The 24,725-nt window shown below is 46.3% G+C and overlaps 2 long non-coding RNA genes across 3 annotated transcripts; one reads left to right on the top strand and one right to left on the bottom strand.

Annotated features, from left to right (window-relative positions):
• Nucleotides 1-77: 77 nt before the first annotated feature.
• Nucleotides 78-3,107, top strand: LOC135284408 (uncharacterized). The gene is made up of 3 exons (XR_010349834.1): nucleotides 78-310; nucleotides 769-976; nucleotides 2,188-3,107. It is a non-coding gene; the product is annotated as an uncharacterized LOC135284408 (long non-coding RNA).
• A 7,554-nt stretch (nucleotides 3,108-10,661) lies between these two features.
• On the bottom strand, nucleotides 10,662-24,119 carry LOC135284376 (uncharacterized). Of its 2 annotated transcripts, none has more exons than XR_010349779.1 (4): nucleotides 23,653-24,119; nucleotides 13,488-13,585; nucleotides 12,915-12,997; nucleotides 10,662-10,762 (listed from the first exon to the last, which is right to left on the bottom strand). It is a non-coding gene; the product is annotated as an uncharacterized LOC135284376 (long non-coding RNA). The 2 variants fall into 2 exon arrangements; XR_010349780.1 differs by lacking the exon at nucleotides 23,653-24,119 and adding an exon at nucleotides 23,087-23,245.
• Nucleotides 24,120-24,725: the final 606 nt, after the last annotated feature.

Here is a 24,725-nt window from a genome sequence, read left to right as displayed (position 1 = left end):
CCGATGAAGGGAAAGCAGCACCCGGCAGGTGGCACCGGGGCACCGCGAGTGGGCCCCGCAGCGCCTGTCAGAGGGGAAAGCTCTGCTTTTAACCTCTTCTGCTCCATGGTGCCGACCCGGGGCTCTGCCAGCCCCTGAGGGCCGAGCGGAGGCCCCGCCGTGCCCGCTCCGGAAAGGGTTGGCACCGTGGTTAAACCCATTCCTGCTTCACAGGGCATTCGTTCTCCACTCCGTCTCCACAGCGGCAGAAAACAGCAGTGGCAATGCTGCTTTTGAGAAAGTTCTAGAATTCAAGGAGAAAAATGAAAAGGTAAAATAGAAAGTAGTTCTGAGGATGCAGGATGGGTCTGATTAATAATTTGTGCTCAGTACCCTCCTGGGACCCCAACCCCACACACACATCAGTCAGTCTAACTGAGGCTGTGAGACACAGCTGGCACCTGAGGTTAAGCATATCCTGAATCATGCTGAATAAAAGAATCTCAGAACAAAGACTAAGGTCTTATCACATTAAGCTCACTAACCTTGCCTACAGATTCTACTCCTCTCCCCCAAAGCTCAGACACCATCCATGAAAACACTTCCCACTGACAGCCCCTGACACCAGCAGGCAAACACACCAACCTATATCCAATTTCCTTTATTGCAAATCAGATTACTAGAAAACTCTCAGCTGGAGAGGATCTGGTCCTCAAGAAAATTAAAGCATTTGCTATGGGGTGGCAGATGCTGATCAACTCTTTCCCTATTGCTTTTTCTTTGTCTCAGACTCCAGGTGAGACGTGGCCCTCAAACCCCTGCCCAGCTGAGATTGTTCAAGCAGAAATGGGGTGCTGGTGTTTGCTCCTATCCCAGCTTCCTTCTGGAGGGCTCTGTTGGCACCAGGACTGGCTCCATTTGATGCTACAAGGAGCAAAACCCTAAAAGGAGCTGATTTTGTGCCATGACATTTTTGCTTTGGATAGGGATTTTGCAGGTAAAAAAAAAAAAAAAAAAAAAATTAAAAAAAAAAAAATTTAGAGGGTGTGCACAAGCCCAGGATGCTGCATGAGGGAGGGATAGATGGGTTAAAGGTTTGACCCAGACCAGGTGGGTCACAAGGTGTGACAGTCAGACAGGAATCCTTTCCATAATCTCCAGTAGGATGTAACTGAAATAATGCTGAGTGGTCATATAAAATAGCTTAACATTTAATTGACTTTTTTTTGTTTGTTTGTTTGTTTAACAGAAAGACAGATTTGATGTGAAAGAGAAAATTCATTACTTGATTGTAGAACAGTGATCTGAATCTTTATGTCAGATAAATCCTTACAACTTTATCAACTGGGCTGATATGAACAGATCATGGGTGCACTTTAGTCAGTGCTACTCTGTAAAGTGAAAAGTAATAGAAGATTAATACCTGGAGGAAGGAGATATCCTTATTTTTCATCTCTAAGTAACTTTCCAGTGAAAGCTCAGTTATCCCAATTTCAATTACACCAGCCCCAAGCTCAATTACTCCAATTTTCCACCCCTGTGGCAAATCTATTTTGATGTGCTCTGAGATATTTAGTCAGGCTGCTTGTCCATGTCCATGCAAATGTGAATTCATTCTCATTATTAATGGTGAAATCACTTACAAATGAGAGGAAAAAACATGAAATGCTTAATATTGAATGCAGGTGTCCTGGAATGGGTAAAGCTGACTCAAACAGGGTTTCAGTTTTTCTGTAGCTGTTTGCTTGATTTGTCTTCTGTCCCATAACTCAAGAGCTCATCAAGCCCATGCAGATCTATAATCAGTGATGTAGATATGCTTGCTCCAAATTCAGTGAAACTCCTTTTGCTTACCCCGAGTTTTATGTCAAACTCAAAATTACTCTATATAAACTATCCTGTCCTTTCCATTGCTCTGACTTAGAGCTGCACAAATAACTTTAAGGATACACTTCCCTTCTTTCCCTGGCCCTGAAGTCCATGCTGGCATGCCTTGCTGAGCTGGGATGGGTTTAGGTGCACACAGTTCTCTGCTCAGGTGTGTGTGTTTAGCTGAATGGGGGCTATGGACTAATTGTGACTGCCAGAAATCAAATTATTATTGTAGGTAGTAAAGCATTTAATCTGAGAAATCACAAAGCGAGAGCTACAGCTTCTTGTTTTATTGCTTATGAAGATTAATGGTTATACTCTTTCTCTCCTTGCTAGCAAATGAGGATTTTTCAGGTGGAGTGGTAGCAAGAGGCACGGGTGTGCCCAGGTCTGGGGGTGTGCTGGGTTTGGTGACCTGCCCACCAGCACAGCTGTGGCCTGGAAGAGGAAAATAGGTGCTGGCACCCTCCCAGGAAAGTCAGGGGCTACAGACATCCAGGAGAAGCTGCTGTACTCAGGGGCAAGAGAGGAACTGAAGGCTCCAGCTTTGGGCAATGTTGCTCACCAATTTTCGCCATTGCAGACAGAGCTGCTGAACAGTTCCTGGTTGTGTTTGCCACTAAATCTGTGTGTCCTCGCTCAGGGTGACAGAAGTGTGTTTGCCTTGAATAAACCTCCATGGAGCAGGATGTCAGGAGTACATCGCTATTCCTGGGCACACTGGAGTGCTGCTGTGACTGTGTTACCAATGTGTGGGCAGTAAATCAGTTTTGCTCCTCAATTCAGTCTGCTTTTTCTTGATTTGCATTCAGGACCCTGCACCCTTGAGATGACTGGCAACATGTAGCTGCTTTTTTAGGAACCGGGGGACTTCTGTGGGCTGGGGATGGGTAGAGGGCCTTTGCCCTAGTGAGAAGATTTGTTGGCAGAATAAATCACAGGAGTCATTTCCTCAAAACCAGAGGTCTCCAGGCCTGGCTCCTCACTGCTGCTTTGAGTAAGATGTTGGGTGAGGGAGGCAGAGGGGAGTTAGATGATGAGAAAGGAGTCTCTCAAATTAACTTGGCAGGATCTGCCTCAAGGGGCCCTGCAGAGCTCTTTGCTCAATTCAGCTGGGGTGCAACCAGAGAGAAAAAACCCTGAGCTTTCCTGGAACAGCTTTTTTTGTTTGTTTTGCTTTTTCGGGCTTCTTTCAGATCTGCAAATCTGTGTCACATCATGTGTGACGGCAGCAAATAAAGTGAACTCTGAATTAATTTTGGGTTTGGTGTGTTTTGTTTTGTTTTCAGGGAATACAGGCCTCAAAAGAGGATACTTGAATACCAGTCAGACACCTGGTGAGCAACCCAGCTGTTCTCAGCTGTTCTTTCCATCTCTCTTTTTCATTGTTTGCAGAAACAATGAAGTGATCGAGGACTAAGAGGGTTGAACTGAAAAGAAAAAAAAGAGCCCCAAGTGCCAAGCTCTTTAGTGCTCTTTGTAAAACCCAAATAAATGGAAAAATAAATCAAGCTTAGACACCAACAGGAAATTGAAAAGTTACATCAATGGAAGGACAGAAATGTATACGTCAATCATTTGGCTGGAGATGTTGTGGTATAAACAGATTTTTATCACTTATAGCTCTCTATTCAAATAATTTTGTCCCAGAGTTCTTTTGTAACAGTACAGATCACAATTTTGTCAACAAGCCTCTGGGAACAAATATGAAAAATAGAGCAAGACTGGCTTTGCTCTCCCTGATTTCAAGTTCACGAAGTTTTAACAGCATTGGCTTGATTCAGAAAAACAGAAAAAGCTTATACTTAAACCTCAGTCAAGGCAACAATACTTGTTTGATGCCAAAGTGGGCACATCCCAAAGTGTTTTGTTGAGTAGAAATGGACTCCTTGAACTGCTCCATCCCACTGTGCTCAAACCTCATTCTCACTGTCACCTCTGTTTCTCCTCCTTCACTGGAACACACATTTCTGGGAGCTGGTTCATTTTCTCCCAGGTTGGATGTGACAACAGACTGTCCCCATTCCAACCCCTCAAGCTGCCATCCCCATCCCTGCACAGGGTCATCGTGGTCCAGCTCCATCCCAGGGACGTGCTCCCTGTCATGGGAGCCCTGCTGCTCTCGGGTGGGGACAGCCAGCCCCTGAGGACAAAGCCTTCCTTGGGAGATAAAATATATTTACAAACAGTCATAAATAACTGATGTCACTCCAAACTGAATCCTGTCCCCTGCCTCACCCACTTCCACTCTGTTTACCACCAGGATTTTTTTGTTTTGTCTCTGCTCCTTCCACACCCACTGGTTACTTTGAGTTCCTTTAGACAGCAGCAGGACTGCAGCCTGCAGCAAGGGGCTTTCCTGGGAGATTTTCCCTCTGAGCAGGAAGGAACTTTGTATGTCCCCCTGCTGTGGAGACATTTAGGCCTCTGATCTCCTCCTTCTGACACTTGGGCTCTCCTTCTTGTCCAGACCCAACAGTTGCACTGCAGTCAGTCCTGCCATGTTCCTCAGGTTTCTTTCCTGGCATCAGACTTGGTTTTCTGCTGCAAACTTAATCCAAATAATTTTTGCATTGTTCTTTCCTGGCCACTGTCTTATCATCTCTCCACTGTTCCCTCCTGGCTTCCTCTGTGGTTCCCATCTGTCTGTTGGCTCTGTGTGTGTCTGCAGGCTTAGCTTCAGTCAAGTTTTGATGTCATGCATTGGACATCTTGTTATTACTTGTCTCAGTATTCTGGTTTCTCTCTGCTCTTGTCAATGCATTCCAAGCACTTCAGCCTCTCTGAGTGAAATCTTGGTCCAGTGTATCCAAACTGAGCTCAAGTCCAGGGTATCCAAAAAGGCCTGAGCTGAAGGGGAAGGCAGGATGCTGTGAAGGTGCCTGTGAAAATGTTCACAAGCACAAAGTGAACTGAGCTGAGCCCAGCTGGCCAAAACCGCTGAGATGCTCTACAGACCTGTGTGAGCTCTGCCACAATACAGTTCTGTTCTGAAAGCAGAGTTTTACGTGGTTTGCTGGAGAATCACGAGTTTCCTGTCTCCATGTGACTGCTGAGGACCTGGTTTGCCAATCTCCACACAGACAGCCAACTTGATGCACATGGGAATAGAATTACTTCATGCTTCCAGGTAAGTAACTACTTATCTGGTAAGCATTTAAGTATACCTTGGGTCATTCATTGGAGATAAATCAGAAGCAAAATTGACATAAATACACGATATTCTGAGAACAGTTCCAACACTTTTAGAAGTTGCTCAGCAGCCTTCATGCAGAAAACGTGGCTAAAGAGGAAATTTTAAAAGTTTAAGCTTTAAACCACCATTTGTGTCACCATGTGAAAAGGAGGGTGATACAACAATTGATGCTCTTGGGCTGAGTGCCTGACTGTACAGGGACATCTATTTTCAGTTCAATATAACAAACCTGTCTTTTGTCAATGTTCAGCAGTTCTTGTCACAGCTGTGCTCAAATGATGGATAATCCCTCGGGACAGAGGTGTTCTGGTCAGACTGTCAGCAATGTGCCATCTCTGGCTGTGAGTCAATGACATTTTCCAGCAGCCCAGCAGCTGCAGCCAACACAAAAAAGAAAGCTTTGTGTCATATGAGACTGGGCCATGCCAACCTCCTCTTCACTGCCCACTCTTCACTGCCCACACTTCAGCTCACAGCAGGGCTACACCGGGGCAGGGAAGGCTGAGCCTCCTGACAGTCACCAGTGTGAACACCCCCCTCCCTCCCATCAGCACTGTCCTGGTTTGGGCAACACCTCAATAAACTGAGTGCAGCCAAGAGTTGTTTTCATTCTTATTCTGACAAATCAGCTAATTAGAGTACAAAATAATATTCTCAGGCTTGGCAAATCCTTTTGACTTTGAAAGATTTTAAAATTTATTTTGGTTTTTCTTGCTCAGACAACATGGAGACTCAGTGCTAAAGTACACAAAACAAATTAAATATCCAATTACAAACAGTTGGCTCTGGTCTGGAAGCACTTCAGTTAACTGCCATGATTCAAAGGAGAAAAATTATTTCATTTTGAATACCATAATGCTTTTTAAACACAGCACATTGGCTGACCCATCCTGGATCACGACCTCAAGAACTTCACATACTTGTTTTTGAAAATTAGGTTTGTGCCTTGTCCTGTTAGATGGATGTTCAAGCTACAGTGAGGGGAGAGGAGCTGCCCATCTGCCCTTGATGATGTTTCAAGGGAGACACACAGAGGTCTAGAGTGACCCACGTGTGTTATCCCAGGCCTACCACCAGTCCTGACTCCCTGGCCCTGGACCACAAAGGTGCAAGAAACCCCCCAGCAGACACAGACAGCTCCTCAGCAAGGAAGGGAATGGCTCACCTCTATGAATGTGTCTGGCACTGCAAGATTTAAAGGGTGTTACATCCCTAGGTCTTCCATGACAATATTCACAGGTGCTGCCATCAGGGATTGACAGAACAAAGCCATCCTTTTGGGCTGGAGTCACACCAAAGTGTGTTTTCCAGATCCAATGCTGAAATTTCCTAAGAAGACACCAGTTCTCACAGCTCAGGTGGCCATTGGTGTCTGTCCTCCAGTATTTGTCCTTCAGAAAGGGCAGAGTTTTAAAGCAGCACCACATGCCTTTAGAAAAATGTGGGGGTGTAACATGAGGTGAATGAGGTGCCTGATCCTGTAGAGAAGATATTTGTGCTCAGAGGTGTGTTAAGTTTCACAAGACCCAGGTTCCATGTGGACCACCCAGCTTCATGGCAAGAAACCCATTTTTTCTCATGGTTTTGTCCATACTTTATGTGTTTTGCAGCTATTTTGTTTTCCCAGCTGGTTTGCCTGAGATCAGGTCACAGAAAGCAAAGGGCTTGGTCAGAATTTAAACAAAAGGTCTTTCAAATTTAAAATGAAGAAAGAAGTAAAAAAAAAAACCCACTTGCAGGGAGACCCCTTCTCCAATGAGAGAGTTTGATTTGGAGGCTTTTCTGCAAGAAATCCAAGTCTAACTTGACCCATGACAAGCATTGCCAAGGTGTGTAAGGTGGGTGAGGTTTGACTATCTCTGTAAAGAAAGAGAATTTCAGGAAATCGGAATATTTTAGGTCATAGGTTGAACTAGATGATCTTAAATGTCTCTACCAACCTAATTAATTCTGTGATTCTGTGAAAACACTTCAGCAACAGAAATACATGTCCAGTATTTAAGACAAGGTTTAAAATCTCATCAGAAAAACCTAGGAGGATATGAGGGACTGGCTAGAAGATCAAAATCTCAGAGGGAAGGATGCAGAACAGAGAAGCTCAGCTTCTAGCACAGCCATGGGCTGGATGGGGATGGAGCACAGTCCCTGTGAAATCCCAGCCTGACTGCAGGGAGCCAGGACAGCCCCAGCACAGCACAGCAGGGCAATGCTGAGCAGCTGAGAGGGGCAGGTTTCCCTGGGCACATAACAAATGCTGCCAGTTTTACCCTTGGTCAGATTTCCAAGAACCAGACTCTGTCATCGAGTAATTCAATGGCAGCTTCTTTTTGCTCCTGGAGCACAGAGATCAAGATTGCTACTTGCCTGGCAGGAACTGAACAGGCTTTAAATGAACCAGAATTACTAGAGAAAAACATTAACTCTTCCATTTTATATATGAACCCCTCCAAGTGTCCCGTGAGTACATCAGAGTGTCATACATCAATGGCTGACATTTTATACCCATGCAGACAGAATATCCTGCATTTTAAACAACTGCAATAACAGAAATTTTGTTCCCATGGAAGCTATTTTTTTATTACACTCCTAAACCTAGTCTTAATACTTCCAAGTGTACTTTGGGCAGTGGCCAAGCTGTGCACGTGTGGTAGGAAGCTGCCTCGCAGAGCTCTGTGCAAAACGGGACAAGGGAGTGTGGCTCCGCAGGCTCCTGTGGCATCTGAGCCCGGGGGAGGCAGAGGCAGCAGCAGCAGCTTGGCTGGCGAGGGGATGGTGAATGTCACCCCACAGGGGCCAGGCAATGGGCTGCTGCTCCTGTAACAGGGTAGAAAAGCAACATGTAGAGATTAAAAATAAAAAAAGGGAGAGCGAGCTCCTTTGATAGCCTCAATATCACAATCAGGAGAGACTTCCTGGCCTCATATTTTCCATATAAACACTCTTCACTGGATAAAGTTAATGGTTCCCTAACTGCAAGGCAGAAGGGCTTGATCAGTTTAATTGACGTCACAGATTGGTTATTTTAATGAAATGTGCTGTGCTTCCCCCATTTATATGTTTGACCCTAACCTTTACCAGATGTTCAATTCCTGCTCCCTCGCAGACACTGCAGCTCTGTGTTTGGGAGGCTCTTGGAAAGCTGAAATAAAATCCTCGGACACAAACCCTTTTGTTTGAGCTGCTCCCTGCCACGGGGATGGGCTGCATGGAGGGCTCTGCTCAGCAAGAGTGTGCCCAGGAGAGAAGGGGAACACAGCCAGAAGGATCACACTGTGCTTTGCCTGCCTGTGTGGGAGGGTAAAGCGTACAGTGCTGCTCCCCTGCCACTGGACAGGGATGAAATCACAGTCTTCCCTTCCAGCCCCTCCAAACTGTGGCCCTGAGACCAAAAGAAACAGCCAGAAAGCCTGAACTGGGGATTTGGCTCTGCCATGTCCCCTTGGGCACTCTGTTCCTGCCTCTCAGCCTTGTTTTCCCAGGCATAAAACAGGACAATGTCCCTTTGCCCAATTACATCCTGTGTTTATCAGGGCCAGGGCTGGGGAGAGGCTGCAGGGCTTGGATTAGGAGTGCTCCCTCCTGTCCCCTGGGACAGCCCAGGCTCTTCCTTGGGCAAGAAGAAAACAGTACCAGCACCACAGACCCAGCACTCCTGTGTTGCTCTGGATGCAAATCTGCTCCAGGCTGAGACCCTCAGAAGTTATATTTCCCTGAGCTCTGCAAGGGTGAAGCCAGCTGGAAATAAATCATCAGGAAAAGGGCATGTCATCAAAAAAGATGCCATCAAAAATTTTCTAGTGTTTGATGGTCATTTAGAATGTCTCCCGCTTATTCTTTTTTCAAATAGAAGACAAAATAATGGAGTGAGAGAGGGTTAAAAGAAGATCCACATTCCCAAACCTCAGCTTTGGTTTTCAATCATTTTAGATAAATTGCAAGCTGGACCCCAGCCACCCTTTAGTTCTGGGTTTGGATTAGCAAATTGAAAGTCACAGATGAGGTTTTCCAAAACCAAACCCATATCCTCATTCGCCTGATCCTGGCTGAAACTGAGCTTGCCCTGAGCAAAAACGAGTGAATCACTCTTTAAAACACATACACCAAAAATGCTGAACTCAACAACCACAAACTGAGAGTATAAAAGCCTGTGCAAGGCACTCATTCCTTTTAACCCCGGAGAGACTGAACTTGCAGCACCAGCACTTTGCAGCAAATTAGGCAGCAAAAACATTTGGAAATGTCAAAAAAACTGATGGTTTTGTTTTTGGTAATTCCATGCACACACATAAAAACAATGTATTCTGTGGCCAAACATTTGTTCCTGAGCAGATGACAGTGGCTGTTAGCATGGCAGCCTCAGACCTGCTCGTGTTTTGCTTTGGCATTGATCCTGCCACGAGGTTCAGTGGATTGAATCAAAGTGGGTCTGGAGTTCTCCTGAACCCAGGATAAAATCCAGTCCAGCTGCCCTGCCTCAAGCACACACCTCATTGTAACCCCAAACAATACCCATGTGTAGATTGAGTCTAAAGTGTTGACTATGTTTTTGAAAGTCACATCTGCTTCTCAGCCCATCTCATTGCAAAGGAAATATTCCTCCTGCCTGGTGTAGCCAGAGGATGAAGAGATGCTTGTGGAGGACAAGCCCTGCCCTGCCAAGGAGCACAGGACAAAATGTGATGTCCCTGCAGCATTGTCCATGTCAGCAGTGACTGTCCCACAGCACCACCAGCCTGGGGTTGTGTTCCCAAAATTTGCAAAAAGAAGTGCAGTAAATCAGATCCCATCTCCTGATCACGAATCCATTAACATCACCACACTTTTATTGTAGGAAATCCTAAGTCCAGCCATCAAGATGTTAATGTAATTGCAATCTGATAAAAAAGCAGGTAGGGCTTCTCTCAACCCCAAGGTGGGTGGAGGGGCTCCTCTGAGTTCCCAGATTCACACAGAAAATACAGCCTGAGCACCAACAGTTAAGAGTATTTTACCAGTGGCAACGAGAGGGATTCTAGCAGAGTAGGAAATAACATCATTTTCATTTGAATCAGGGCTGAGAATGAGACCAGGCTGTCTTCCCTGCCATAATTTACACATCCTCACAGACAGACATTGCAAGTGACTTTTCCAGCCAGCCAGGAGACAGCCACACAACCCACAGCAGCTCTGGCAGGACTCACATGCCACAGTGTCCTACAATGTGTCTGTCTCTCTGGAAGAAGCATGCGGAGGGTTGTTTTTCTACTTACTGGCAAGGAATTGTTCCACTTCTCTTGCCCACCAAACACTTTATGTTATGGGGTTTTTTGTTTGCTCATTTGTTGCAACAGGAGTGGCAAAAGATTGTCTGGACTCTTGGGATCACACACCAAAACTGACAGGGCAATTAACCTTTCCCACTCACATGTACTTTTCCTCTCTGATTAAAAAGGTACTAAAAGGAATACCTTGTAATACACCAAGTGTCAGGGTCTGAACTGATCTCAGTTCATGCACAGCTCCTCTTGCTGCAACCATCTCCCTGGAAGGCTTCACTCAGCTGCAAAAGGAAACTGCCTCAAATGAAGGAAAGTGGAGCCAATGAAGCAGCCAGCATATGAATTTATTTTTTTTTCTCTTTTCATAACTGGGCACCATAGATGGACAGTGTGGATTTATGGCAGGGTCTACAGCTTTTCTGCCTCCCAGCAGCTGCTGTGCAAAATAAATCATCACCTAAAACAAAAAAATCACTGAGTCAAGAGCCTGAGAGGGAAGAAGTACCGGTTCTTATATATGAAACCAATAATTGATAACTAAATATCCAAAGGAAAATGTTCTTCTCATCTTCTCACTGAGATGTGTCACTCCCTCCTTTTTGTACCCAGGAATGCATTCATTCAATAGCATGGATAAAAGCAGAGAGACAGGGCCAGGCTGGCACAAGGTGCCACCAGCACCAGCATGGAAGTGCCAAGTGCAGTGAATTTGGTGGCTCTGTCTCCCTGGCTGGCATGGGAGGGGAAGGAAGAGCAGGAATCTGAAGATGGCTGTTGCCTTGGAGTGCTGAAGTTGCTGTTGATTTTAGGCCAGGGAAGAATGATCTGATCTGCTGCATTCCCTCGTTGTCTTGGCTCCCACTCATAAAGACACTTAAAAAGCTGTCTAGCTTCAAGTATGTGCTTAAGTGCTGAATTAGTGAATTAGCATATTTACTCATCTGCAGCCTCTTCAAAAGCCAATTGGAAGCCCTGGGATTTTGATGAATGTCTTGGATGGCCCCTGGGACAGAGCACAGGTCTCAGGTTACTCTCCCTGACCACACCTCTGTGGCTGTGGCAGCCCTGTCCTGAGGAGCTGCTGTGTGAGAAGATGCTCCTCTCTGATAATCTCTAAGCTGTACTGATGTAATTTTAGGGATCAGTTTCCTCCTGTCACTTGCCACACTCAGTGCCTTCTGGAAACTTCTGGTTGCATGGAGCAGAGCTCCCTGTCCCCCTCCAGAAATGAGTTGACATTCTTATGCTCAGAGTCTGCTTCTCCTGCCAATTGAGGTTCTGAATGCAGTGATGCTTTTCCTTTGATTTGATTAGGGGAAGCTGTTTCCAAGGAATCACACGTACAGCTCACATCAAAGGCTGCGCGGGCAGTGATGCACCCCAGGATGTGATCGCGGTGACTCACGGCCGTGTCCAGCTGCCAAATGAGCCAGCACTGCAGCAGCCTCCTCACAGCCCTGACACCTGTGCTACCCTGCTGGCAGGAGATGTCCCCTTGCTCCTCAGAGCACAGCAGTGGCCCATCCCAGCACTGTTCCCTGTGGGACCTGCAGCTCTGCTCCATCAAACTCCCCAACAGGGAACTTACAATCTTGTTCACATTTTTAGTTTGTTCATGGATGCTTGTAACAAATAAGAGCTGCATTTCTGGTGAGTATCAAGCCTGGGTGCAGAAGACCTCGAGTCTTCTCAGCTCATTAAAAACCAGAGAAGCCAATTCCAAAGGAACTTGAAGCCAAATGAAGTGCTGAAACAAGCAGTTTCTTTTAAAACTTCTGTGGAAGCAACATCCTTGTTGCTGCAGCCCCAGGGGAAGATCACAGCCCTGGCCCGTGTGCCCCTTCCCCTCTCGCTTTTGCCAAACTTCAGCAAATAATGGATTTTTTTCCCCTTCTGTGGGAAGTTTAAGCTAAATTCTTGATGATTCTTGTAAAATCTGGAAGCTGAACAAGCCTGACTTCCCTCCTCACAGCCCTGTGTAATTTGTGGTGCTGCTCTGCAGGTTCAGGGGAGGACTGTGGCCATCTGTTTTTCTGGATGGGAGAGGGAAGGAGCCACAAGGAAAGTTCTGGTGGGGCAGCTCAGCTCTGGGCTGTGATTTATAACTGCAAATACAACAAATCCTCTCCAACTGCCCTGGTGTTGCTCAGGAGCCAGGATCCAGCTCACAGAGCAGGCTCAGGCCACTCAAGTTTAATGACCACTGACTTGGGAAGGTGTGGAAAGGCAGATAAATTGCTGCCCTTGGTCCAAAATCCCTGCAGACTGCAGCTCTACAGCTGACAGATGGGTTGGCATGGTGGGCACTGCCCTGTCCTGGTGACCTGACTCACAAAATGAAGCTTAAGCTGCAAGTAGAAGGGCTCATCCCTCTCCTTCCCATCATAGAGGCATTGCTGGCACCAACAGCCACAGCAGCTCCATCCTGGCAGTTTCAGCAGCTCCACTTGGAAAGAGGAGGCAAGATTGAAATTTTATTTCTGATTGACTGAAAACATAGTTCAAAAATCCATTTTTTTTTCCCACACTTTTGCAGTATCAATTTTTTTTTTTTTTTATTTTTTTTTACTTTGTTTCTCATTAGGAGGAAATGCTGAAATTATTTCTACCTCTGTTCTGAGATGGTGCATCACCTTCACCTTAGTTTTGAGAATGTTAGAAGAGGTCACTGAAGTTATGCTTAGAGGAAAACCTGAAAATCGAAACAAAAACTTCAGCAAAACACAACATAGGCTCAGAAAACATCCTAATATCTACAAATCTGTACTTTTCACTGGAAAAAGATGCATGAGAAACTACTGCCTGTGTTCACAGAGAGCAGATGGGAAGAGTCTGTTTGCTGCTACCCCACAAGGGCCTGTTCCTGTCCCATCCCATCCCATCCCATCCCATCCCATCCCATCCCATCCCATCCCATCCCATCCCATCCCATCCCATCTCTTCCCATCCCATCCCATCCCATCCCATCCCATCCCATCCCATCCCATCCCATCCCATCCCATCCCATCCCATCCCATCCCAACCATCACCTCCTAACTGGCAACCCCCAGAGCCTCTCATACACAGCTCTGCTGTTACAAATGGCAGCACCAGAATCAAAGGGATGAATTAGATGATCAGCAAGGATCTCAAACTGCCCAGAGTCCCACCAGCTGCTCTTTCTGAGGACCACACTGGCTCACAGCAGAGCACATCCTTGAAACCACTGTTGGAAGCAGTCAGCAGGAGCAAAACCATCCTGTCTTCTGTGAATTCCATGTCCAAAACAACTGGGTATTGGCTAAAATGATATTAAATATTCTGGTTTTTTTCATATCCAGCAAGGCAGAGCAGGTAAGTCAGAGCTAGGGTATTCACAAGTCAGTTCCATTGGAATAAACAGCATTTTCCAAATTGCACCAGAACGCAGGGAGACCCTGGGCTGGGGCTCCTCACTCTGCTGTAGCTGGGTGCTTCCCTGTGTGGCTGTGTTCCCCACAGGAGACAGATGAGATGGACACTGGCAATGAAACATCCCTGCACACTGTGAGTGCCTGCCAGCCTGTAGGGATGTCCCAGGAGAGGGATAATGGGCACACTGATAGAAACACAGCAAGAGGGGCAACATCTCAGACTTTGCTCGCTCACCACTGCTGCAGATAAATCACTGCTTTTACAAGGCATTATTGAATTCTTTCCAGGCTGACCATCCAGCCCCTCCACCACCATGGAGCAGACTGGCACAGAGTTGTCCAGACAGGATATCCTCCAGGGAGCAGCCTCTGCAGAGCACAGAACAATAGAGCCCTGCCTCTGGAACTGTGGATACACAACGTGCCCAGCCTCTTCTCCCCCAGCCCTCAGCTATCTGCTCTCAGCACAGCACCATGGTATCAGATCTGCATCAGCATCTATTTCCTGTTTGTGAGAGTCCCACCAGTGCTGCAGGGAGCAGAGCAGGCTCTGTCCTGCACCTCTGCCTACCCTGTGGATGCTACAGGTTTTGAAAGCTCAGGTATTTCCATGTGTGCTCTCTGAGCCCAGCAAATCCACCAGCCAGTCCTGCCCGGGGCAATGGCTACAGGGCTTTCTGCAGCTCCACTTCCATAGGCTCCCAACCCTGTTTTGGGATCAAGCACATGTACATAACATCATATCAAAGTCTCTCATGAGGGCTTTGAAGAAACCACAGGACTGAGGCATCTTCCAGTCACCTTGGGCACCAGGTGGAGAACATTTCCAGTTGTTGTAAAACACCCAGCCAGTTGCTCACAGTCTCCTTGGTTAAGATGCCCTGAGTCAACTGCTGCCAGCTCAGCTGCCTGGCCCTATTCTGCTCTCAATTATACAAATTTGGCAAATTTGGAACAACTTCATTTTGACAGCATAACCTGGTTTAATGGAGAGCAGCATCTGGTGTCCTTTCTAGGTTCATGCTGTGTAATAGGGAACAGACTTGAACCTCTGACTCATCAGCAAGGGAACATATATTGAAATTAAGCTCCCAATAGGTAAACATCTCTTGAGCACAATTTTTTCTTGCCCTGGTTGTGGAAACAGTGTGACTTAGCACTGAACTGCAGCCTGACACCCACTACATGCAAAGGGCAACTTCTGTAGCACTGAAAAGCTTATCTTCTGCTAGACAGTGAAATGGAGAAAATCTCTTTAAAAGCCATTTCAGACTTAAAGCAAAGCCCTGACATCCTGCCCCTGGAAGCACGAGCACCCTGATGGGCCCAAAGGGATGGCACAGCACTAGCTCCAAGAGCCCAGGGATGTTTCTTGTTGTGCATGCCACCTAGCTCTCCCTAGTGACTCTGCTGAAGCTGGATTTGATTTGTTAATGTATTCATCAGCATGGAAACTGTTTATACAGAATTGTGTGAAGAAAACCCTTCACAGAGATGGTTTGCTACCATGGGTTGGCCATGTGTGGGGCTCCTTGCTGGCTGCCAGTGTCCCCAGGCATGCCCTGCCTGTAGCACCCACATCTGTTGCAAGCAACTGAAGACAAAGAGCACAGAAAAAAGCTCCTTTTCTCCCACAGGCAAAGCAATCCCGTGCTGCCAGCACAAGCAGGAGGTGCTGTTGGGAATGCCCAGGCAGGGGGGCTGGATTTCAGCAGTGCAGCACTAACTGGCCCACAATCACTTATATCCCAAGACCTGGCCATTGCTGAGGATTTTGATTTTTTGGGATCTTTGTCGTCTTGAACCATACCTCAGTTTCCCAGCCTCTGCAGCAGACAGTGTACAGGATCATGAAAGTGTGTGAGAACAGAATGGAATGAAAGCCCTGCGACTGAGGAACATCTCTCAAAAGACTTAAAAGAGGCTCAAGAAATTGTTTTAGCACTTGTTCTTGTTTGACCCCCAGTGATCACTGTGTCTCAGGTGTTCCCAACTGTTTCTCCATTCCCTTGGCACCCCAAGGGGGAGCAGCCAGACCCACTCTCCCCACAGCCCCTGTGTCTGAAACTCAGCTTCTGCTACTCTTTATGTGCAATCTTTTAGAAAATGTCTGGGTTTTGAAAACAATTCTTCTCCCACAAACTGATTTCTTCCCATGTGCTGAGTACCCAGGGTATCACAAATAAGAAGAAGGTCACAAAAAGAACCTTAAAACCCCCTGTTATAATCCCTGGTGTCACTCCATGACAAACAGACTCCCAGCCTGTGGTGCTGGATGCATTTCACAGCAAGAAGAGCATTTTGCTTCATTCCAAGCAGGAAACACCCATTCCAACATTAGCTTTCTTTGCTGGGTACTTGTCTTTCATTCTGCATCCCTGAGCTAGTGCAGGACTTGCAAACATTTTGTAATTCCAAGAACAAGCACATTAAAGCCTCAGAGCAAGGGGAAAGCCCTTTTCCTGCCAACGAGGCGCTTTATTGTCAATACCCATTGTTGTACTCACTCTCACCACCCCTTAAAGCAATTAATGGATAAATCACGGATTTTTCTGTGGCATTTCTGTGGGTGGAGTTTATTCCCATCCTTATCTGAGCAGCGAATCTTTCCCACCAGTAACCTGGTGCCAGGGTGTCCCACAGCCCGTGACGCCGGTGCGCACTGCAGAACAAACAAACTCAATTAGGGGAGGATATTTACAATTGCTGACCAAACTCTCGATTTCCTTGGTAAGCTCCTCCAGACAATGTGCTCCAGCCCCCAATTGTACTGTCAGAAATTCATACAGGCCCAAGAATGAGAAAATATTGTGTTTAGATTTGTGATAGGCAAAGCAAAACAAGGGAGAGATGTTTTTGGAGGGTTCCCCCCCAACCCCATGTATTTGTTTGTTTTTACAACCACAGAATGGAGCAGGATGAGTGCAGAGCCTCTCCTTGCCCACTGTCCTGCTCCTATCCAGAGGCAGCCCTCAGTGCTGGCAGCAGCAGGGCAAATTCCCTGGGAGAACAGAGCTGCACCTTGTGCATGAGGCTTGTTGTGGCCCAAAACTCCTACTGTGCCTTCACTGGGCTCATTAAAACAGCTTTTCCCAGATCTGCCAGGATTCAAACAGGAAACTGTGGTGCCAACATGCTGGCGTTTGCAATGCAGGATAAAAGAAGCCTTCACCTCTCATCACAGCTGTAATTCCTGCTCTTTCAAGGGGAACCCTGCAGGCTGCAGCTCCCAGCCCCAGCCCACACAGCACTTACAAGCTGAGATAAAATATCCATTTTGCAGGGCATTTCCCCCCCTTGGGGAAGCCAGACTTGTGTCCCTTCCAGCCCTGGTTTGTGTCAGCACTCAAACCCCCCTGCAGGACACGCTCACCTCAGGTGCTCTCAGATGTAAACTCCTAAATCCCCTGAACCGAGAAGTCCCTCCTGAATTTGAGCTGCCCTGGGACAAGCAGTGTCCCTTCTGGAGAAGGTCTGGCAGCCATCCCCAGGTGAGTGGTGCCATTCCACCGAGCCTGGCCCTGAGCTGCTGCTGGAACACGCCCTTGCAGAGGATGATGCTTCCCTGGTTTGTTCCTGTGCTACAGCAACCTTCCTGGGGCCATGCTTCCCACAGGATGCTAACTAAAGGTGCCACGTTAGGGGCAACGTTTTGGAGTTTTTGACAGAGAATTGTTGCTTTCATGTTCAGCTCTTATTTTTGCCCCAGGCAAAATCCAGGCTTATACCTTCATTAACACAGACTAACAACAGAGCTTAACTCTGTGTGGGCTGGTGGCTTAATGTTGGAACGAATTCTGTTTCTTATTAAATCAAGAGCAAATCTCGAGTGATGGGAGTGTTTTCCATATTCTCACCAGTTTAATGAAAACCAGAATTTGGCCCTACATCTCAAGAGATAACACTCTCTGTACTTGTGGCCAATATATGAATGTCTTCCAGCATTGTGCATCTCCCTCCAAAACCTTTGCAAGCCTTCCTTTATAGGTTATCCAAGGATCAAGGTCTGAAAATCCATAAAATACATGGGCTGTGCAAGATTTGCATTTAATTTAACATAGCTTTTCTTATCTTGTTTCACTGAAAACCTCCCTTTGTTATTTAGGGGATTAGGAATGTTCAACAAAAGAGGAGGAGAAGGGGCTGATGGCTGTGGGACTTGAAGTCAGTAAAACACAGAATTATAGTTGTTCCTCCAGGTTTACAGCAGACTAACATCAACCTCTGGTTCAGAGAAGGAATATAAATTAGTTGGTTAATGAGAACTGGATTCCAACCAGCTGGATTAGGATCCTGTAACACTCATGTATTCTACTTCTCTCTCCTTGCCCTGTTAATTGACTGCAGGCCACCCAGGGTAACAAAGACATATGACAGAAATATAGTGTATATTTATGTTGGCTCATCTTGCAGTAATCTGCTTCAGGGTATGACCTGATTTTAATAACTCAGACTTACCCTATCACTTTCTGGCTCATTTCCTTACATGCTTATAGCTTATATAGTGCCTTTTGGCTTATTCTTTCAGCACATTTGGAAAAATAATTTTAAAAAGAAACAAGAAAATAAAAGGAGAGAGGAAGAGGGAACATGGCTACAAAAATTCATTAAAATCCATCTCCATCCCAGAAATATTTATTAGCACAGATCCCTTCCTGACAATGTTTCCCCACAGCCAGTAAGAGCATTTTCAGAACAACTGGAAGATGTGAGCACTGCCATCTGTTCCACCCTCAGTGAACTGAGAACTGTAAACATCTCCAAGGCTGGGTCATTCATCATTACAAGAAATTATACAAAGAGGCAGGAGTTGAAGTAAAATCGGTCTCATCGTGGGAAGAAATCTGATTGTAAAGGCACACCAAAATATCTTCCAACATGTCAGCCTTCCTAAAAGCTTGCAATGGATTGTACATGTGGTTCTCTAGAGCAGAGACTGCTTAAATTAATTTAAATCTGCCTGTTTACAATTCTTTGTGTACTTCTGATATTATTAGTTTAGATAGTTGTGTGGTGTTGATATAGTTATGCTGCTAGAGTACTTTCAGATAAATTATAAACTTTAATGAGAATTCCAAATATGTTTCTGAGATAAAGAGGAAGAAAACCTACTGAGCCTCAGTTGTTTAGGATGGAGCAGAGAGGTATTTGGGGTAGAAGACTGCAATCAATGATTTTACCTCAAGACCTTTTAGTTTCCACATCCTCTGTTCCACGCCACTTGTTTACCCTATCTTAAAGCAGGTACTTCCTAAAGATAAGATTAGAAGAATCAGAGTATGAAGAAAATTTCAAATGAAGGTAAGCTCATCCCAATGAGAAGAATGAGAACTGCCAGGCAAAGAAAGGGAAAAAGCAGCTGAGAGCAGATTGAAGGAGAGATCCCCAAGCACATTTGTGCCTCCACGATGCAACAAAGGGTTCAAAGGAGCCAAACATCTTGAGGAAAGAAAACAAAAGAACTGGCCTCACGTGAACTTTAATTTTGTCCAGAAATTCCACTCTGGATCAAAGAGCTACAGTGAAAGTTTAGTTGGAAACAGCATTTTCCTGCACAGAAGTTCAGCTTCACCAAGTGGAAAACTTTTCCCCTCATCATGAAAGACTAGTTTTGTCAAAGTCCTGGCCTGTTCTATCCTAAGTCCAAAGGCATCTTCTGAGGAAAAAACAAGTGCAAGCCGTGTTTGGGCTGTTATCTGGGCAGGCAGGGCAAGGCACAGAGGGAACCCTTTAGCAACTGCTGTGCCAAAAGCCCGGAAGATAATCATGGATTACAAAGAGCCAAGAAAGAAAGTGGCTGGTCCACAGGGAGATGTGGACTGTCCCTGGGCCTGAACTAGGAGGATGTGAAGCACAAGGTGACCTAAAGACAGTCACGAACTTCTGAGATGTGTCTGCTGAGTATGGTGCTGTTCCTGTGAGGAAAGGAGCTCCGGGATGATGCTGAGGGAAGAAGCTCCTGCAAACGCTGAGGAGAAGAGAACAGCAAGCAGGGACAGCTGTCTCTTGTGTGCCTCCTGTTGAGTCACTCCAGGACAATAGGAACACATGGACACTACTCTGAGTTGTGTCCCATTGTGGGATGAAATTTCACATTTCAGAAAAGCAAGAGCCATACCAGCTCAGAGTGTTAACCACCCATGCTGCCCTCTGATGAGGATTTCATAATTTGGTTTATAAAGATCAGACATGATAGATTTACTACCTTCTCCCCACAGTTTATTATCTATTGACATAGTGTTCTTTGCAAATTTCAGTTCCCAATGACTTGCTAGTGTTAGCACTGGAGAAGCAAAGTGCAGAATGATGCCAGTGAGCTCTGCTAGATATGCTGTACATCACTCTCTGGCTGCTGCTCCCACTTCTTCTGAATAGACTCAAAATTTATGGGAAATCTAAAGACTTTTGTCCAAAGCAGGAATTACTTTTACTTGGGTTTTCAAGGAACTGCACAGGGGGTTCTTTTCAAAAATTAACTGACAAAAATCTGCCTTTATCCTTTGAAATAGGAGCACAGCTCAGGAAGGGATCCTCAGCACTGCAGACACATAATTGTTCATATCCACCGAGTAAACTTCATCTTAGGGGGGCAAAAATGCAACCAACAGTTTCTTTCCCACACTTCTTGAATGAAAGAAATACTGTCTGATGGCTAGAGAGATCTTCTTCCAAGAATATTCCACCAGGAATATTTATGGCGAGCCTACACTTGTTCTTGTGCCAGCGTTGCCCTGTTTAAACAGTTCTTTCTCCCCAAAGCATTTATTACCTTCCTGATATAATCCAGTGATAATGGCTTGTACTCAGAAAGCTTTTACATCTTTCCCATTGGTTTCTCTCTTGCTGTCAGAGACTGCAAGTCCCAGGGGTCACTGTACCTGGTGGCTCACCCCAAGGTGACAGCGTGGCAACAGCTGGATCAATTGACAGATTACAAAGAGTTATTGAACATCTTCCTATAATGTCCTGTTTGTTCACTCTTAACTTCTCTGGAAATGGATACAGGAAGAGGAATCTGACTTCTAGTCACATTGAGTGACACCTCAGCTTGGGAGCCAGGACAGTGAGACATCAGCACAGAAAGAGTCCATGGAGGTACAAATGCACATCTTTATCCAAACATCATTAAAAGTTAATTTGTACCTTCACAACAGTCACCACAACTGGAGACAGGACCTGGTGGATCAGTATTCCAGCTCACAGCCCCTCCCCAAGGTGCTGCAGGTACTCAGTGCTCACACAGTAACTCAGGGCTCTGGCAGATGTGTCATGGCATTTCAGAAAGTGATGTGTCATCCTTGCAAAAATTAGGTTACAAACATAAAGAAAGGCCAAAAAAAGTCACAAATCTGAATATTGGTTCTGCCCACCTCAAGATCTGTGGATGTTTGCTGCTGAATGTTTTTGCTCAAGCTGAGGTTGGAAAGGAATCAGCTTGGCACGTTCACACTTGATGTCTTTCTTTTGCAGTGATCCCATTGTTCTGAAACATAATGGGGCAGAGTTTTCTATAGTCCCACTGGGACTGTATCAAAATTGAAATCAGCACTGAAAAGTGTGCTGTGTAATGCTGCTGCCTGCTCTTAACACCACGATTTCAGCCAAGAAACAGTAAGTTATTCACATTTACGCCCAGTGAACTGGAAAGTCTTTTATCCAGGCTCCACATTAAATTTCAGATGCCAAAAATGGTCTCATTCTTATTCAGGTCAATACTTTTGACTTCTTAGGCTTGTACAGTTCCCAGGGCAGCCCAGGCCTGCAGCAGCTCTGAGGAGCTCTGTTCTCAGGGTGTTGTTACTTGACAGCATGTTGATTTTAGGGCACTGGCTTCCTTCAGACTCCTTCAATCAATACCCAGTAAAGGAGTATGGAAAACAAGCTAGACAAAGGCATTGTATTCTCCCCAAAATTCTGAATTCTTGTCAACATCCTCACCTTTAACATTAAATCTTGAGGCTTGAGGCTAGACCTGGTTGCAGAGTATTTTGTGCTTCTTGCCTTACCCCAAATACATGTACAGCTGAGGTACAGGAGGTCAGACTGACCAAGAGCCATTCTTCAGTACCACATGCATAGACCCTCTATTAGTGTCCTCACAGTGCCTCATTTCACAGGTTACATTTCTTTAGAAAAGCCACTGATAACCTTTTCCCTGCCATTTACACTGGTGACATTCACTCAGGGACTGAATTCATGCTGAGGGGCAGAAGAGCACCAGGAGCCCAGGGAGGATGCTGGGGAGCAGATGTTATTCAGGCTCCTACCCTGATGAGAAAGGGCTCACAAACCTGAAGAGGCTGCAGGTGCTGTGGATCTATAGGCATTTAAAATTAAAATCTTTACAAATACTAAAAAAATAGGATCCATAGGAATCATGATAAATGATGAAAAACTATCAGACTGCTTATCCCTGAGGAAATGTTTCTTCTCAGTGATTTGAGATGAGGTTCAGGGATATCCAAGAAGCCCAACTGCCTCCTCCCCCAAGCAGGTAGGGACTGAAAGCACTGGCACAGAGTTATGGGGAAAAACTCCAAGTTAAATTGCAGCCATTCAGTAAATGCTGTCTGGAGTCCACCAGCAGTGACAACCATGTGAGCACCATGGGACAGCACTGTGGTCTGCATCAAGCCCTCTGAAAAGGAGCTCTGTTTGTTTTTAAATTTCCCTTTCCACAGAAGTTGTGCCAGCACAAAGCCAGGGAAATTGAGTATTTTCTTTGGAAATGCCTCAGAGATAACCAGGCTCTTAGAAAGTGCTGCAGATATGGCACCTCCACACACACACCTCGGCAGAGGGCTGAGGGAGCAGCTGAATGTCCCTAAGCACTGCCCTGCTCCTGCTCCATGCTGGGGCAAAGCCTCACAAAGTCCTCATCTGATGGGGCATCCAACCTCTCAGTGAGTGCTGGCCTCCTCTCTCCTGGCAGCAAATGGGGAGCAAAAGGCTCTCGTGAGTCTGTACCAGAAGATTTCCTGCTCCTGGACATGCCTCATCATGGTAAAATCCATTTCACCACACCAAGCTTCCCCCCAGCTCGACACAGGCTGTATCAAGGGTCGTTTCCTCTGTGCCCACAGGCTCTGCTGGGAGCTGTGCTGCTGTGGCCAGCACAAACCCTGGGTGCCTTTGGCACCTTGACTAAAGCACCAGGCCAAAACTGAGCAAAATCCACAGCTCTCACCAAGAAAGGGCAGAAGGTGCTTTGATTCCTTCTAAAGATCAGCCAAGGTGTCATTAAAACCACACCTGATGATACATGACATGCCTGCAAAGGATGGAACACCAGCACTCCTGAGCTCACTGCTCTGCCCTCCACAGGTTTGGCTGCTGGAAACCCCAAAGATACACAGGAGGAATTTTGGGACCTGTGGATGTTTCTGCACCTGTTTGTAAATTCAGCTAATCCAAAATTAGCCAGGAGAAGTGGAAGAATCATTTGTCAGCTCCTGGTCTCCTCAGCCATCTTGAAAAAAATGTCACAGCTACATTGACACTGCTGCTGTTGATTTAAATAGCAGGATGCACTGCTGGGTGAGGGGCAACGTGGAGCTCCTGTCTCAGGCTCCTCCTGTATCAGATGACTCACCAACATGCCTGAGAAACTCCCTTGGACCACAGACTCCAGTAGCAACCCCACAACAAACACTGTGCGGGGCTGCAGCCACCCCTGGGGCTCAGGACGAGGCCCTGGCAGAGCTCTGCTCCCTCCTGCTGCTGCCTCGTGCCCACACGGCTGGGCTGGCACTCAGGGGACATGGACACCACCACTTGGCCATCATCCCTTTGACCCCTAGTAAGATGTCTCAGTCCTGTTTTCTCATGAATACATTTGGGACAGTAAAATGTCCTCCCCAACCTTTCCAACCTTTCCTGTGAGCTCCTCAAACAAGAGGACGCTCCTGCTGTTTTCTCATGAGTACATTTGGGACAGTAAAATGTCCTCCCCAACCTTTCCAGCCTTTCCTGTGAGCTCCTCGAACAAGAGGACGCTCCTGCTCACATTTAACAGGACATTGCTCGCTGTGGTGGCTGGGCCCTGGTGCTGCCCCATCTCTGGACTGTGGCTGCTTTTGTGGGGCTCCACTGAGGTGTCCTGATGCACAAATGCATCCTCAGGACCCTGGATCTGTGAGGCAGAAAGAGTCACGCCCCGAAGCAGCTCCTGCGGCCCCCAGTACCTCCTGTCTGCAGGACAGGCTGAGGAGGGGTTTCTGTTCCAGCCCACGCTCGGCAGCAGGGCCTGCCAAGCCGGCCTGCCTCACTTGGAAATGCAGAGCTCCTAGGAGGGACTTGGAAAACCATTTCCCCTCCGCCTCTCCTATCACACTGAGGGCAGGAGTCTTGATTGCAGCGCTCCCAGCCCTACCCCAGGAGAGCTGTAGCTCTGCCTCCAAAATGCAAGTTAAGCATTCTGCCTCTGCTGCTCCCCAGCTCTGGAGGGGACACTCCTAGAAAAACACTTCTCATGTGGACCAAGAGAAACTGCAGAGCTTCCTATTAGCTCATTGTGATCTGCACCGTGACCCTCTGCAGCTGCACCAGACACACCTTCAGCCTCCTCCAAAAGCAGTTCTTGTGCCCAACTCCAGCTTTACTCACAGGAGGAATTTCTGCTCATTGTTTCACTGGGATTAGTGGGGCTGCACACAGCAGTACTTTAATATGGGTTAACAGGAACAGGCACTTCATGGTTTAAGCTACCCCAGCAAGATCTTAGCACACTAAATATTTTCTCTTCATCTGTCAAGAAAAATTGACCAATATCCAGGAATTTCCTCAGAAAGACTTGGGAAAAAAACCCTGGAATACAGATGATGTATAATTTTCAATACAAGAGTGAAACTATTACATAAAGGACTTCAGAGCCAATACAAGTCAACATCCTATGAGGTTCTCGTATATTTTCCAGATGAGATTCTGCTCTGGCCACACCAGTTCTAGTTTTGTTCTTTTGCTTTAAATGTTGGTTTGGTTTTGGTTTTGGTTTTTTTTTTTTCCCTTTAAGATGCTAATTAAAGCAAG

The sequence above is a fragment of the Passer domesticus genome, chromosome 20, assembly GCF_036417665.1.
Source record: "Passer domesticus isolate bPasDom1 chromosome 20, bPasDom1.hap1, whole genome shotgun sequence".
Lineage (NCBI taxonomy): Eukaryota > Metazoa > Chordata > Aves > Passeriformes > Passeridae > Passer > Passer domesticus.
The sequence above is the reverse complement of the archived record's forward strand: the minus strand, read 5'-3'. Positions and strand labels throughout refer to the sequence as shown.